Source organism: Adelges cooleyi, unplaced genomic scaffold, assembly GCF_023614345.1.
Source record: "Adelges cooleyi isolate 19-005CV unplaced genomic scaffold, UGA_ACOO_1.1 ACOO_flye_CR_arks_rails_tigmint_CR_PRNA_492, whole genome shotgun sequence".
Taxonomy (NCBI): Eukaryota; Metazoa; Arthropoda; class Insecta; order Hemiptera; family Adelgidae; genus Adelges; species Adelges cooleyi.
This window is the reverse complement of record NW_026096180.1, coordinates 223-13,803: the sequence shown is the minus strand read 5'-3', so window position 1 is coordinate 13,803 and position 13,581 is coordinate 223. Positions and strand designations below refer to the sequence as shown.

Sequence of the window (13,581 nt, the reverse complement as noted above, 5' to 3'; positions counted from 1 at the left end):
TAATATTATAATAGTAAAAAACAATTTAAATCAATACGTTTAATTAAATATTAAATTTTCCACACAAAATATATACTAGTTTTAAATTATAATCATAATAAGTGTAACTTTTTCTACTTAAAAATTAGAAACAAAAAAAATTCAATGTTTTGTTTTTAGTAGATGAATAAACGTTTTATTTACTAATAATTTATTAGGTTGGTTTTTTTTTCAATTATAAAGTAACTATGCAGTTTTTAACTTGTGTACAGTATACATAATAATAATATTACTCTGATATTAGATTCATGAACAAACATAATTTTTCATAAAAATATTTCAAGCAATCTAAGAGAAAGAAATTAATTTTACACGTAGTTATAAAAAAAAAATCAGTATGACGATGTGTCAAATTGAATTGACAATAGTCCTATGCGAACTCTTTGCTGGCACTCGAGTTCAATTAAAGTTAAGGAGTTCATACAGTTTGATAATACATCCGATTGTCGTTCTTTCCTTTGACGTCCATGTCTTTGATTATCTGGATAAAGAAAAAAAAAATTAGATGAAATTGCAACAAAATAAAAGTATAATACAATTTGTATATACAGTTTGTCAATGAATAATAAATAACGTGAAACTCTTTTATAAATAAAAAAAAAGTTCCTTAAAAATAGTTGAAATAGTGAATTTGTTAAACATAAAATGGTATACAATTATTGTTTCATATTGAATTAAACACATAGTAAATTTAGCCTTCAAGTTTATTTTTTTTTTAAATTAAATTAATACTATCTAATTAATAGTAAAATTCATAACAAATAAATTAAGTTTATTATTTATTCAATATTCAAATAAAAAAAAATAAAATTATTATGATGTAAAAACTTAATGTTTATGCAAAAACAAAAAACTGTCGGTTATCTTTAGCTTGCGTTAAATTAATCCAGTATAATTAAGACATTAGTGCGCTTTGTGCTTTGGATTTAAATAATTATTTTATTTTATTAGGTATTCAAATTTTTATTTTTTGCTAGAATTGTATTTTTTAACTGTTGAAATATTTATTGTGCGATTTTATTGAATTACCTATTAACTTTTTAATTATGAAATCAATGCATGTATATAATTTGTAGTTTTCAAGTTTTGTAGTTTTAATTTATAGTTATTGTTATTATTAATTTAAATCATACCAAGTATTAAATACACTTCAATAGTAGTGCACAGGTGTGATGAGTGCATTTTTTTCCGGAGAAAATGAGTTATGTAGAATGGACATAATACACATAATAGAATATTCAGAGATGAAAAAAATACTTGTCAAATATATCAGAGCGAAAAATAATTGTTTTAGAAGAAAAATCATTTTAAAATACTAATCAAATATTATTATTTGTATATATTTATATATATATTACCAATAATATATATATATATATAATAGCCTGACTAAAAATTACCGCTGCTGGAGAACCATTCATAGGTTCATTAAATACATAATAATGTTTGAAATTATAACAAAAAAAAAAATCATTCATCACACTTGTGCACTATGCTATTGATATTATTATGTTATATATATATATTACATAATTTTAGTCATTTCAATTTAAACAAAAAAAATAAAAATTTACCAACATCTTGGTCAGGCCTGTCGTACGCAATCTCTTGACTGTATCAAGTAGTTATTCTGAGCAGAGCTTGGCTTTTGTTAAAAAAACATCGATCTGTAATTACAACATTTAATTAACAATAAAAAATATGCAGTGTTTAACATATTTTATTTAAAAATTAAACTTATACTTTAACCTCATGTTATCAAAAGTAGCTTGCGAGTCTAAAACTCAAGTAAATTTATGAAAACTATTTTAATAATTTTGAGTAGTAAGCTTGTTGTTGTTGTATCAATCTATTAGTGTTAGTAACTGAAATAATAAAAAAATTCAAAAGTAAATACATTTATAAGTAAGTTACCCATGAACTTTGAATACATGATTCGGCGGTTAAAAGTCTATTGGGCTGTTAGTATAAGGGACATTTTTCATAGTTTTCAAAAGCATAAAAGTAAATGTATTTAACATTGTTCTATCCAGTTAACCAAAATAATATTAAAGGTACAAAAAAACTAAATACAAACCAACATGTTTGTGATATATATTTCAGTTTTTATCAAGCCAATAATAATTATAATAGTCGGATGGTTTAAATGTTATTTGTCGTTAATGTCAGAACCATATATGTCCAACAATAGGTAAAATAATCTATCAACATTTTTTTGTGTTGTATGTATTGGGTTACGATTTTATAATTAACTATCAATTTAAATATATTGTACACACGGGCTCACGGTTACCTTTAAGTCGTAGTATTAATCCAGCCATGCTCGTTTACTACAATATTTTGCTGAATTTGAATGAGGTAGTAATTGCGGATAACAGTTCTTATGTGTTATCATATTTGTCGTATAATATTTTCATGTATTCTACGTAATACTCGAAGAGACAGCAGAGGGAAATTTAGCCTGAGAAGTTATTATCCAAGTTCATAGTTCAACAAAAAGTTATTATTTTCAAAGCACATTTTATGCTCTCATCAAACTATCAAACAACTTGTTCTTAATTGTGGCTTTAAAGATTCAACACAGTGAGCAAGTTATGCATAAGAACTTGATTCATAAAGCATTTCTCTGCTCTTAGGCAGAGTTACGGGAGATTTTAACCGTTTTTCTGTAGCATAAAAGTGATTGACAAAATTACTCATTGGAACTTCTGTTGGTTTGTTGGACGGTTTGATAATAAACATTTTCACTGTTGGCAGCTTGAATGAAGATTGCTTTCTAGAATAATTCTTGCTTCTTTTCTGGAGTTTTCGTTGACCAAGTGACTTTACTGGTGTACGTTTTGACGGTGATCTTTCATTAATATTTTCTGTAGGAAACTATGGTGGAGATAGCACAAAACACTAAAGAGTAAACAAAATTACTATAATAATAATTATTGATACACAATGACTTAAGGTCTTATAATCTTCAGTACTATCAAGAACAAAAATATTATTATCACACACTGAAATTTGAAAGAATATATTTTGTGATAAGAGTATATTATCAGTGAACCCCGCTATTCCATAAAGTTCAAAAAGTATGAAATAAGGTTTAAATCTTTGTTCTAAGCTTTGTAGTTTTAACTTTTTTCAATAATACCTACATAATTTAGAGAACAATATTGGTAAACAAGTAAATATTTTTATTCGTATAAATTAAGTGTCAATATTAGATTAGGTCATATTTTGTTACACTCGACAAACAGACACTTAAAATCAAAATCTTATGTATTTTACTTTAAAATAATTAAGTACCAATCTTAAACGCACAAATGTCACAGATGTAAATCTTTCACATTGTGCACAACGCTATGCTTTGCGACCGACTGCTCACTTACTATAGCGGCTTTTTGATGAGATAAGGCTCAGAAAGAAAATATATTACATTAGAAATCTTGCAGTCGTTCATATTATGTAGAATGTCATAGGTACTCCGGGACTTGTGTGGCCTTATGGCTTCTTTGCTTTTTCCATATAAACATTTTGTTTATGGTTAGTCGATAATTAATAATAATTCTAGAAATGAAAGTAGGATGTCAATGCGGCGGCGGCGGCGGCGGCGAAGACTCGGTATCTACTATCTTGCCGGTAGATGGCACCATTGGGAGTTTCCATTAAAATCACCAACATGCACCCTTGGAAATTCGGGTAAAGTTTACTGGAAATCTCATTAAAAGTAAAATTTTTTAATTCTGTGGCATTTCATCTACTCACGGACTGGTCGAATGCTGGAAAAAAACGTTTGTCGGCCGTCAGTCCCTGTCGAATGACACAAGGTCATGGGGAAGTTCACTCGACGGGTCGACCGCACCCGTCAGAGCATAAGTACTGATAATTGCCCGGCAATCGTCCAACTCCGGTTCCCTTTCAATACGAATAAATCTTTCGCCTTTTACTAAAGATTTCCGTGGAGGGGAGCACTCAAAGGAGTCTAGATGAATAATTTTTCTAATGCCCGACTTTCGAGTTGGGCTCATATTACTTAAAATCAGTAAAATAACATAAGTTCATCGATACTTGTGTTCAATATGTCATAGCACTACTGACCAGTGCAGTGACTGACCGTCGATTAGTGCTTACAACATGACACATTTCAGCCTTTTTGGGGTACTTGGATATCCTAATATAAAGTGTCCAAAAAATTGCTAGATAAGCTGTAAATTACATTTCAAAGAATGCAAATTCAAAAATAATTGTTTCGCATATTTCAGGTTTTTTCATGATTTAATTGAAAAAGAAAAAAGTTCTTTGTAATATTAATTGTTTCATTTGGGTATTTAAAAAGAAGTTCTTACTATATTTTTCTAGGTTCTTGGTATCCGTAAACAAGTACTGATAGGTGAAATCAACGGTAGAAGACCCAGAGGCCGCCCCTGCACATTAGAAAACAATATTTTTTGTGTTTTTTTTATTTCAAGCTCAAAACAACACCTGGATACATAATGTGTAGCGAACCCGGTTGACGCGTATCAAAAATATGTCTATCATCGTCGTTGTTCACCGCGTACAGTATTTTCGACGTTTGTACATACCGCAATAAAAATTTGATATCTCTCAATTTTCCTTTGTTCGGCTTTTATTAAATCGTCGGTGTGCATTTTTCTGCAACGGATTTTAGTCAATCCTGTACTTCAAGACCGCTGTGATGGTCGTAAACGAAAAAACGAAAGCCGGACGTGATATCCTTTTAATTTTGTTTACGCTTTACATGCCCGCTTTGGTAGCAGCAGCAGATCCGGTAAGGCCGTACCACGTTGACGCTTTGAATATTATGTTTAATTTACCCGGTTGGAGGAATCTGTCGCAACACGATGGTATCAAGATATATGTGCCATGGATGTTAAGACCCCGGCGCATCTTGTCCGCCAAAGATATACTAGAAACCGACGGAAATGGCCAACTAGTCACTGACAGCAACGCGGATATTAAAATCCGTCAAGCACACCAGCTTTTCAGCTGTAAGTATGCCAGCACTCTGATAATTTGTTACAATTACACTTCCGCCGCAGTACTCGAGTGTGCAGACACTGGAGATCCCGCCACGACCGCGGTATGTATAAAAAGGTTTATAGATATGATCAGTGAAATCGACCAAATAGTGGTGCGCGTCCTGGCCACGCTTGCTTGTATTAAAGAAGTATTCCCAATAGCAACGTACGACAATGGTGTGTCCGGGACGTTGGAAGAATTCAAAAGGTTCCACGGCTCCTTGTTTTTCGATAACGCATCACGCGACAAAACATACCACGACTTAATAATCGATTTTACCCAAAATAATGTGCAAATCGCCTTTAAAAGCTTAGGTAAGTTCTACGAGGATTTTTGCAGACCGAAAAAAGACAAAGAAATTGCCAGAATTTGGCGAGATTTGCGGAGAATGCATGGAATATTGATGCCCCTTGACGTATTGCGACAAATTAAAAAACGGATAGATTCTACCGTCAACTCGAGCTTAAGTGAACTCTGGGCCTCTGTTGGCTTCGAGTACGATGAGGTAAATGATAAAACTCGTGTTACGTACCAGCCGTAACGAATTTCGAAAAAAAATTAATCAAATCTATACTATACGACGAATTATCTGTCTAAGAATAATTGAAAATCCAGCCAACATAGAACGCGAAACAATCCTCATCCAAAGCCGCAACAGTTATTCGCTTGATAAAATATTCTAATTGTCAAATACATTTTATAAAATTACAAAACCTGTACAGCTGTAAAATTCCATTTTATAATTATTAACTGACTTTTATAATTCAAATATACGTTTGAAAAAAAAACCCATACATTTCTTGTTATTTATGATAGAACAATATTTTGTATTGGTCAATCTTGATTTGTTTAATAATACATTAACGTCGTGGCATATTAGGGTGAGAGATCTATATAAATGATTACAACAAAAAGTGTTTAAATTACTTTCCCATTAACACTTTGATGCAAATCTGTGGATAGTAAGTTAAAACCAATCTAGTATAAAGCAAGCACAATAAGAAAGTATTATCCGTAAGTGAGTAGTTGTATTAAGTATGGTATAGTAAGTATAAAGTACGGTTTGGTAAGTTTGGAAATAAAATAATAAATATCAATAATAACAATTATTCAGAAAACTGGACAAGTCATAGTTTAATTCAAGATCTACCTTTTGCTAATTTTCAGACTAAAATCCCTAAAACTTGTAAAAGTGAAAGAAAGAAAAAAAATACTATCTGTTTTACGGGAAGGGGACTGTGATATTCGTTTGGGTTAGGTATATATCATTGAAACTAATTGGACTATTTTTAATAAAGTTATGGAGCGCTGTAAATCTAAGTTAAAAAATATGTACATTTTTTGGGGGTTTTTCTCGATTTTGAAGGGGAAGGGACGACTTTTTAAAATGTTTGGCCTTTCAGACGCGATATCTGATTTATAGAGTTGCTACACGAAGAAATCGGTTCAGTGGTTTAAGACATATTTAGGTTACAGACACAAAAAAAGAAGTGAAAATCAAAACACAGTTACACAAATACAAGTATACAACACATTGTCGGTTTATACAGAAACTATTTTTTAGTTGTTTTAAGGTTTTTTTTTGTGCAAAACTTAGTGTTTGAACTAAGGAAGAAAGGGCAGAGGAGAGAAGATACAACCTAAAGAACCACACGAATATTCGTGGTTGACGCCATCAGCCTAAATACATCAATATAATAAAAAAAAAAACATTTTTTTAAAACTAAAAAATACTCTCTGCTCGCTTCACATCGCATAAGACAAACAACAAGTCGTTTTTCGATTTATAACAAAAGTTTCCGTTTGACAGTGTAAAATTTTAATATTATATATTTTATCATATTATTAATTTTTTTTTTTTGAATTCACTGTAAAATCGACAATCGTAGAAAGGAACATATTATTTGATTTGCAGCCGGGTTAAACTTAAAACTAAACTTAACATAAAAGTGACTTGATAATAATATAAAATGTACTTCATGACGTTCACTATTTTGTTAATATTTTATTTTTTTATTGCTATCCCTGTACTGAGTGAACCTACCTAGATAGGGTTTTTTTTTTTATATTTTCTCAGACAATAGTCAACAATACTTGATTTGTAAAATTCGATTATTATATTTGTCAAGTTTTACTTTTGTAATGATTTTTATTTGTATTATTATGACCGACCGAAAATGTATATTTTATTGTTGGAAAAAAAATATTCCAATAAATGAAATAATTTGTAAATCAGATGTTCACTTTTCTTTATAATTGATATATTATTTCGAACTTGGTTTTTTTTTATTGACAATTAGAGTTATATTTTCGACCCGATAATATATAAAATGTTATCAAATAATATAATTTAATATTTAATTACATATTTTATAGGTACTATTTATATTGATTTCATATACACTTGATTTTATAGAAAAATTACACTTGGGGGGGGGGGGATTTCATGCGGTCTGTTTTTAAGGAGTTTTGTATAGGCAATATTTAAGAAAAAAGTGGTTTTAACATATTTCGACCGTATCAATTAATATACCGGTTAATTTGAATGAGCTTCAAGTTATTATTTTTAATTTAAAACATTTTTTCACGAGTAAAAGCCATTTTGGTTTCTTTTCGGCCAAAAGCCAGACAAAATATCGATTACTCAAAATGGACCAATTTCAATTCTGTTAAGAGATCTGTGTTCTTTGGCTACTTTGCCAAAAAAAAATAATACAAAAAACTTTAATTTATTATTATTTGTTAAAATCAAAAAAATGCTCATGTTTTATCATTTTAGTAGGTAAAACATAAAAATAATTATGCGAGTCATGAAATAACCAATGACTATTTTTGTGTATTAATTGTGTATCTAAGTATAGTCTTAATTATGTAGGCATTTTAAGTAATCGTTATACTGTTGCAAACTTTCTCATTTCGGACGTATCTTACAACAATGAATCGATTCACATTTCACAAGAAATCGTTAGTCGATTGAAGTTCAAGACTAAATAGTTTCACTACTGCAGTTAGTATAATATCTGGGATATGTTTTGCGCCTCGTGTAAAATTAGTACCGGCAACAGATTTAACTCCATTTTAGCCTTATCATTTATGGCTAAGAGATCTATTGATAACGTCATTCACTAGTTCATTCCAACTTGAAATTTGAAATTTCTACTTTAAAGAAAATAAATCGACTAAGGCTTATATTGTGTTCTGTTTATTTTTCTTTGTTAATCCTTAATCGTGTCTAGTTTCTACTGTACGGTATGTTATTATTTTGTTATTATTTTATTCTTTATTTCACTTTTACAAGTTTTACGGATTTTAGTCCGAAAATTAGACAAAAGGTAGAACTATAATTTGACTATGATGTGTACAATTTCTCAATAATTGTTATTATTGATATTTATTATTTTATTTCCAAACTTACCAAACCATAATTTATACTTACTATACCATACTTATTGCAACTACTCACTTACGTATAATACTTTCTTATTGTGCTTGCTTTATACTAAATTGGTTTTAACCTACTATCCACAGATTTGCATCAAAGCGTTAATTGGAAAGTGATTTAATCACTTTTTGTTGTAACCGTTTATATAGATCTGTGAGTTCCTCTCACCTTAATATGCCACGACCTTAATGTATTTGTTCAATGTAATATTAAACAAATCAAAATTGACCAATACAAAATATTATTCTATCATAAATAACTAAAAATTTGAGGTTTTTTTTTTAAACATATATTTGGAATTATAATAGTCAGTTAATAATTATAAAATGGAATTTTATAGTTGTACAGATTTTGTTATTTTATAAAATGTGTATCTGACAATTTGAATATTTTATTATGCGAATAACTGTTGCGGCCGTGGATGAGGATTGTTTCGAGTTCTATGTTGGCTGGATTTTAAATTATTCTTCGACAAATAATTCGTTTTATAGTATGAAATTGTTTAAATTTTCTTGGAATTCGCTACGGTACGCACGTATTACGGGTTATGCCATGAGATCTCTTAAGCACGAGTCGACGGTAGAATCTATCTCATCTTTAATTTTTGCCATTACTTCGAGAGGCAGATGTTCTACAAGCATTTCCTCGATGTATCGCACAATTCCGGCAATTTTACCATCTTCATTCGGTCTGCAAAATTTATTATAAAACTTACCCAAGTGTCGTAAGGCGGTGTTCATATTATTTTCGGTAGAATTGATTATTAAGTCGTGGTAAGTTTTGTCGCGTGATGTATCATCGAAAAACAAGGTGCTGTAGAACCTCTTGAATTCTTCCAACGTTTCGGACACGTTATTGTCGTACGTTGTTATTGGGAATTCATTGTTAATTAACGAAAGGTTGGCCAGAACGAGCACCACCATTTCGTCGATTTTTTGGATCATTTTCCTAAATATGGTTATATATACCGCGGTTGTGGCGGGATCTCCAATGTCCTTACTCTCGAGTACTGCGCCCAAAGTGTAATGGTAACAAATTCTTAGAGTGCTGGCATACTGACAGCTGAATAGCTGATGTGCTTGACGGATTTTACGACCCGCGGTACTGGCGGTGACTAGTTGGGGGCCGCGATTGCTGTCGGTTTCTAGTATATCTTTGGCGGACAAAACTTTGCCTTCTTCCATCCACGGCACGACTATCGTGTAACCATTGCATTGTGGAACATTTTTCCAACCGGGTAAATTAAACATAATATTCAAAGCGTCCACGTGGTACGGCGTTACCGGAACTGCTGCTGATACCAAAGCGGACATGTAAAGCGTAAGAAAAATTGGAAAAAAACCACGTCCGGCTTTCATTTTTTCGTTTACGACGATCACAACGCTCTTGAAGTACATGCTTGACTAATATATCCGTTGCAGAAAAATGTACACCGGCGATTTAATAAAAGCCGAACAAAGGAAAATTGAGAGATATCAAATTCGTACTGCGGTATGTACAAACGTCGAAAATACTGTATGTGGTGAACAACGACGATGATAGACATCGGTTAAAACTATTTTTGATACGCGTCAACCGGGTTCACTACACATTATGTATTCAGATGTTGTTTTGAGCTTGAAATAAAAAAACACAAAAAATATTATTGTCTAAAGTGTATTTTTTTTTTGCAACCCGTGCAGGGCCTTCTCTGCTTTCTTTTATATATAAATCATGAAAAAAACCTGAAATATGCGAAACAATTATTTTTGAATTTGCATTCTTTGAAATGTAATTCACAGCTTATCTAGAAATTTTTTGGACACTTTATATTAGGATATCCAAGTGCCCCAGAAAAGCTGGAATGTGTCATGTTGTAAGCAATAATCGACGGACAGTCACTGCACTGGTCAGTAGTGCTATGACATATTGAACACAAGTATCGATGAACTTATGTTATTTTACTGTTTTTAAGTAATATGAGCCCAACTCGAAAGTCGGGCATTAGAAAAATTATTCATCTAGACTCCTTTGTGTGCTCCCCTCCACGGAAATCTTTAGTAAAAGGCGAAAGATTTATTCGTATTGAAAGGGAACCGGAGTTGAACGATTGCAGGGCAATTATCAGTACTTATGCTCTGACAGCTGCGGTCGACCCGTCGAGTGAACTCCCCCATTACCTTGTGTCATTCGACAGGGACTGACGGCCGACAAACGTTTTTTTCCATCATTCGACTAGTCCGTGAGTCGATGAAATGCCGCAGAATTCAAACATTTTACATTTAATGAGATTTCCAGTAGACTTTACCCGAATTTCCATGGGTGCTCGTTGGGAATTTTGATGGAAACTCTCAATGGCGCCATCTACCGGCAAGATAATAGATACCGAGTCTTCGCCGCCGCCACCGCATTGACATCCTACTTTCAGTTCTAGAATTTTTATTAATTATTGATTTACCAAAACAAAATGTTTATATGGAAAAAGCAAAGAAGCCATAAGGCCACACAAGTCTCCGAGTACCTATGACATTCTTTATAATATGAACGACTGCAAGATTTCTATTGTAATATATTTTCTTTCTGAGCCTTATCTCATCAAAAAGCCGCTATAGTAAGTGAGCAGTCGGTCGCAAAGCATAGCATTGTGCATAATGTGAAAGATTTACATCTGTGACATTTATGCGTTTAAGATTGGTACTTAATTATTTTAAAGTAAAATACATAGGATTTAGATTTTAAGTGTCTGTTTACCGAGTGTAACAAAACATGACCTAATCTAATATTGACACTTATTTATACGAATAAAAATATTTACTTGTTTACCAATATTGTTCTCTAAATTATGTAGGTATTATTGAAAAAAGTTAAAACTACAAAGCTAGAACAAAGATTTAAAACCTTATTTCATACTTTTTGAACTTAATGGAATAGCGGGGTTCACTGATAATATACTCTTATCACAAAATATATTCTTTCAAATTTTAGTGTGTGATTATAATATTTTTGTTCTTGATAAATGATAATATAGTTAGTGTTATCCCGATAATATAATACTGAAGATTATAAGACCTTAAGTCATCGTGTATCAATAATTATTATTATTGTAATTTTGTTTACTCTTTAGTGTTTTGTGCTATCTCCACCATAGTCTCCTACAGAAAATATTAATGAAAGATCACCGTCAAAACGTACACCAGTAAAGTCACTTGGTCAACGAAAACTCCAGAAAAGAATCAAGAATTATTCTAGAAAGCAATCTTCATTCAAGCTGCCAACAGTGAAAACGTTTATTAGCAAACCGTCCAACAAACCAACATCAGTTTCAATGAGTAATTTTGTCGATCAATTTTATGCTACAGAAAAACGGTTAGGATCTCCCGTAACTCTACCTAAGAGCAGAGAAATGCTTTATGAATCAAGTTCTTTTGCACAACTTGCTCAATGTGTTGAATTTTTAAGGCCACAATTAAGAACAAGTTGTTTGATAGTTTGATGACTGATGAGAGTATAAAATGTGCTTTGAAAATAATAACTTTTTGTGGAACTATGAACTTGGATAATAACTTCTCAGGCTAAATTTCCCTCTGCCGTCTCTTCAAGTATTACGTAGAATACATGAAAATATTATACAACAAATATGATAACACATGAGAACTGTTATCTGCAAATTACTATCTCATTCAAATTCAGCAAAATATTGTAGTGAACGAGCATGGCTGGACGTTAGTTAATTCTACGACTTTTAGAATACCATGAGTACGCGTAATTATTTTGGTACGTATGTACAATATATTGAAATCGATGGTTAATTTTATAATTGTAACCCAATACATACAACACAAAAATAATATAAGTATTTATTAAATATAATAAAAATGTTGATCGATTTTTTTTACCTATTGTTGTACATATATGGTTCTGACATTAACGACAAATAATATTTAAATCATCCGACTATTATAATTATTATTGGCTTGATAAAAACTAAAATATATATCACAAAAATATTGGTTTGTCTTTAGTTTTTTTGTACCTTTAATATTATTTTGGTTAACTGGATAGAACAAAGTTAAATACATTTACTTTTATGCACTTGAAAACTATAAAAAATGTCCCTTATGCTAATAGCCAAATAGACTTTTAACCGCCGAATTATGTATTCAAAGTTCATGGATATTTATTACTTATAAATGTATTTACTTTTGAATTTTTTTATTTTTTCAGTTACTAACACCAAGGGATTGATACAACAACAACAAGCTTACTACTCAAAATTATTAAAATAGTTTTCATAAATATATTTGAGTTTTAGACTCGCAAGATACATTTGATTACATGAGGTGAATGTTTTATTTTTAAATAAAATATATTAAACACTACATATTTTTTATTGTTAATTACATTTTTTATTTACAGATCGATGTTTTTTTTAACAAAAGACAAGCTCTGCTCAGAATAACTACTCGATACAGTCGAGAGATATGAGTACGACAAGCCTGACCGAGATGTTAATTTTTATTTTTTTGTTAGTTATTTAGATTGAAATGACTAAAATTATGTAATATATACATAACATAATAATATCAATGGCATAGTGCACAAGTGTGTTGAATGATTTTTTTTTTTGTTATAATTTTAAACATTATTATGTATTTAATGAACTAATGGATGGTTCTCTAGCAGCAGTAATTTTTAGTCAGGCTATTATAGGTAATATATATATACAAATAATAATGTTTAATTAGTATTTTAAAATTAATTTTCTTCTAAAACAATTATTTTTTGTTCATGAATCTAATATCAGAGTAATATTATTATTATGTATACTGTACACAAGTTAAAAACTGCATAGTTACTTTATAATTGAAAAAAAACCAACCTAATAAATTATTAGTAAATAAAACGTTTATTCATCTACTAAAAACAAAACATTGAATTTTTTTTGTTTCTAATTTTTAAGTAGAAAATGTTATGATTATAATTTAAAACTAGTATATATTTTGTGTGGAAAATTTAATATTTAATTATACGTGTTGATTTAAATTGTTTTTTACTGTTACAATATTATTACATGTGAATTTCTCAATCAA

General features: G+C 30.5%; 2 long non-coding RNA genes and 2 other non-coding genes across 6 annotated transcripts; 2 read left to right on the top strand and 2 right to left on the bottom strand.

The window, feature by feature from the left end:
- Positions 1-207: 207 nt before the first annotated feature.
- On the bottom strand, positions 208-3,024 carry LOC126842273 (uncharacterized). Of its 2 annotated transcripts, none has more exons than XR_007686299.1 (4): positions 2,333-3,024; positions 1,783-1,904; positions 1,618-1,706; positions 208-520 (listed from the first exon to the last, which is right to left on the bottom strand). It is a non-coding gene; the product is annotated as an uncharacterized LOC126842273 (long non-coding RNA). The 2 variants fall into 2 exon arrangements; XR_007686298.1 differs by having other exon boundaries at positions 1,789-1,904.
- Positions 3,025-3,933: 909 nt separating this feature from the next.
- Positions 3,934-4,055, top strand: LOC126842275 (U5 spliceosomal RNA). The gene has a single exon (XR_007686301.1). It is a non-coding gene; the product is annotated as a U5 spliceosomal RNA (small nuclear RNA).
- Positions 4,056-7,933: 3,878 nt separating this feature from the next.
- Positions 7,934-13,358, top strand: LOC126842272 (uncharacterized). Of its 2 annotated transcripts, none has more exons than XR_007686297.1 (3): positions 7,934-8,319; positions 12,716-12,831; positions 12,908-13,358. It is a non-coding gene; the product is annotated as an uncharacterized LOC126842272 (long non-coding RNA). The 2 variants fall into 2 exon arrangements; XR_007686296.1 differs by lacking the exon at positions 7,934-8,319 and adding an exon at positions 11,578-12,265.
- LOC126842274 (U5 spliceosomal RNA) lies at positions 10,474-10,595 on the bottom strand. The gene has a single exon (XR_007686300.1). It is a non-coding gene; the product is annotated as a U5 spliceosomal RNA (small nuclear RNA).
- Positions 13,359-13,581: the final 223 nt, after the last annotated feature.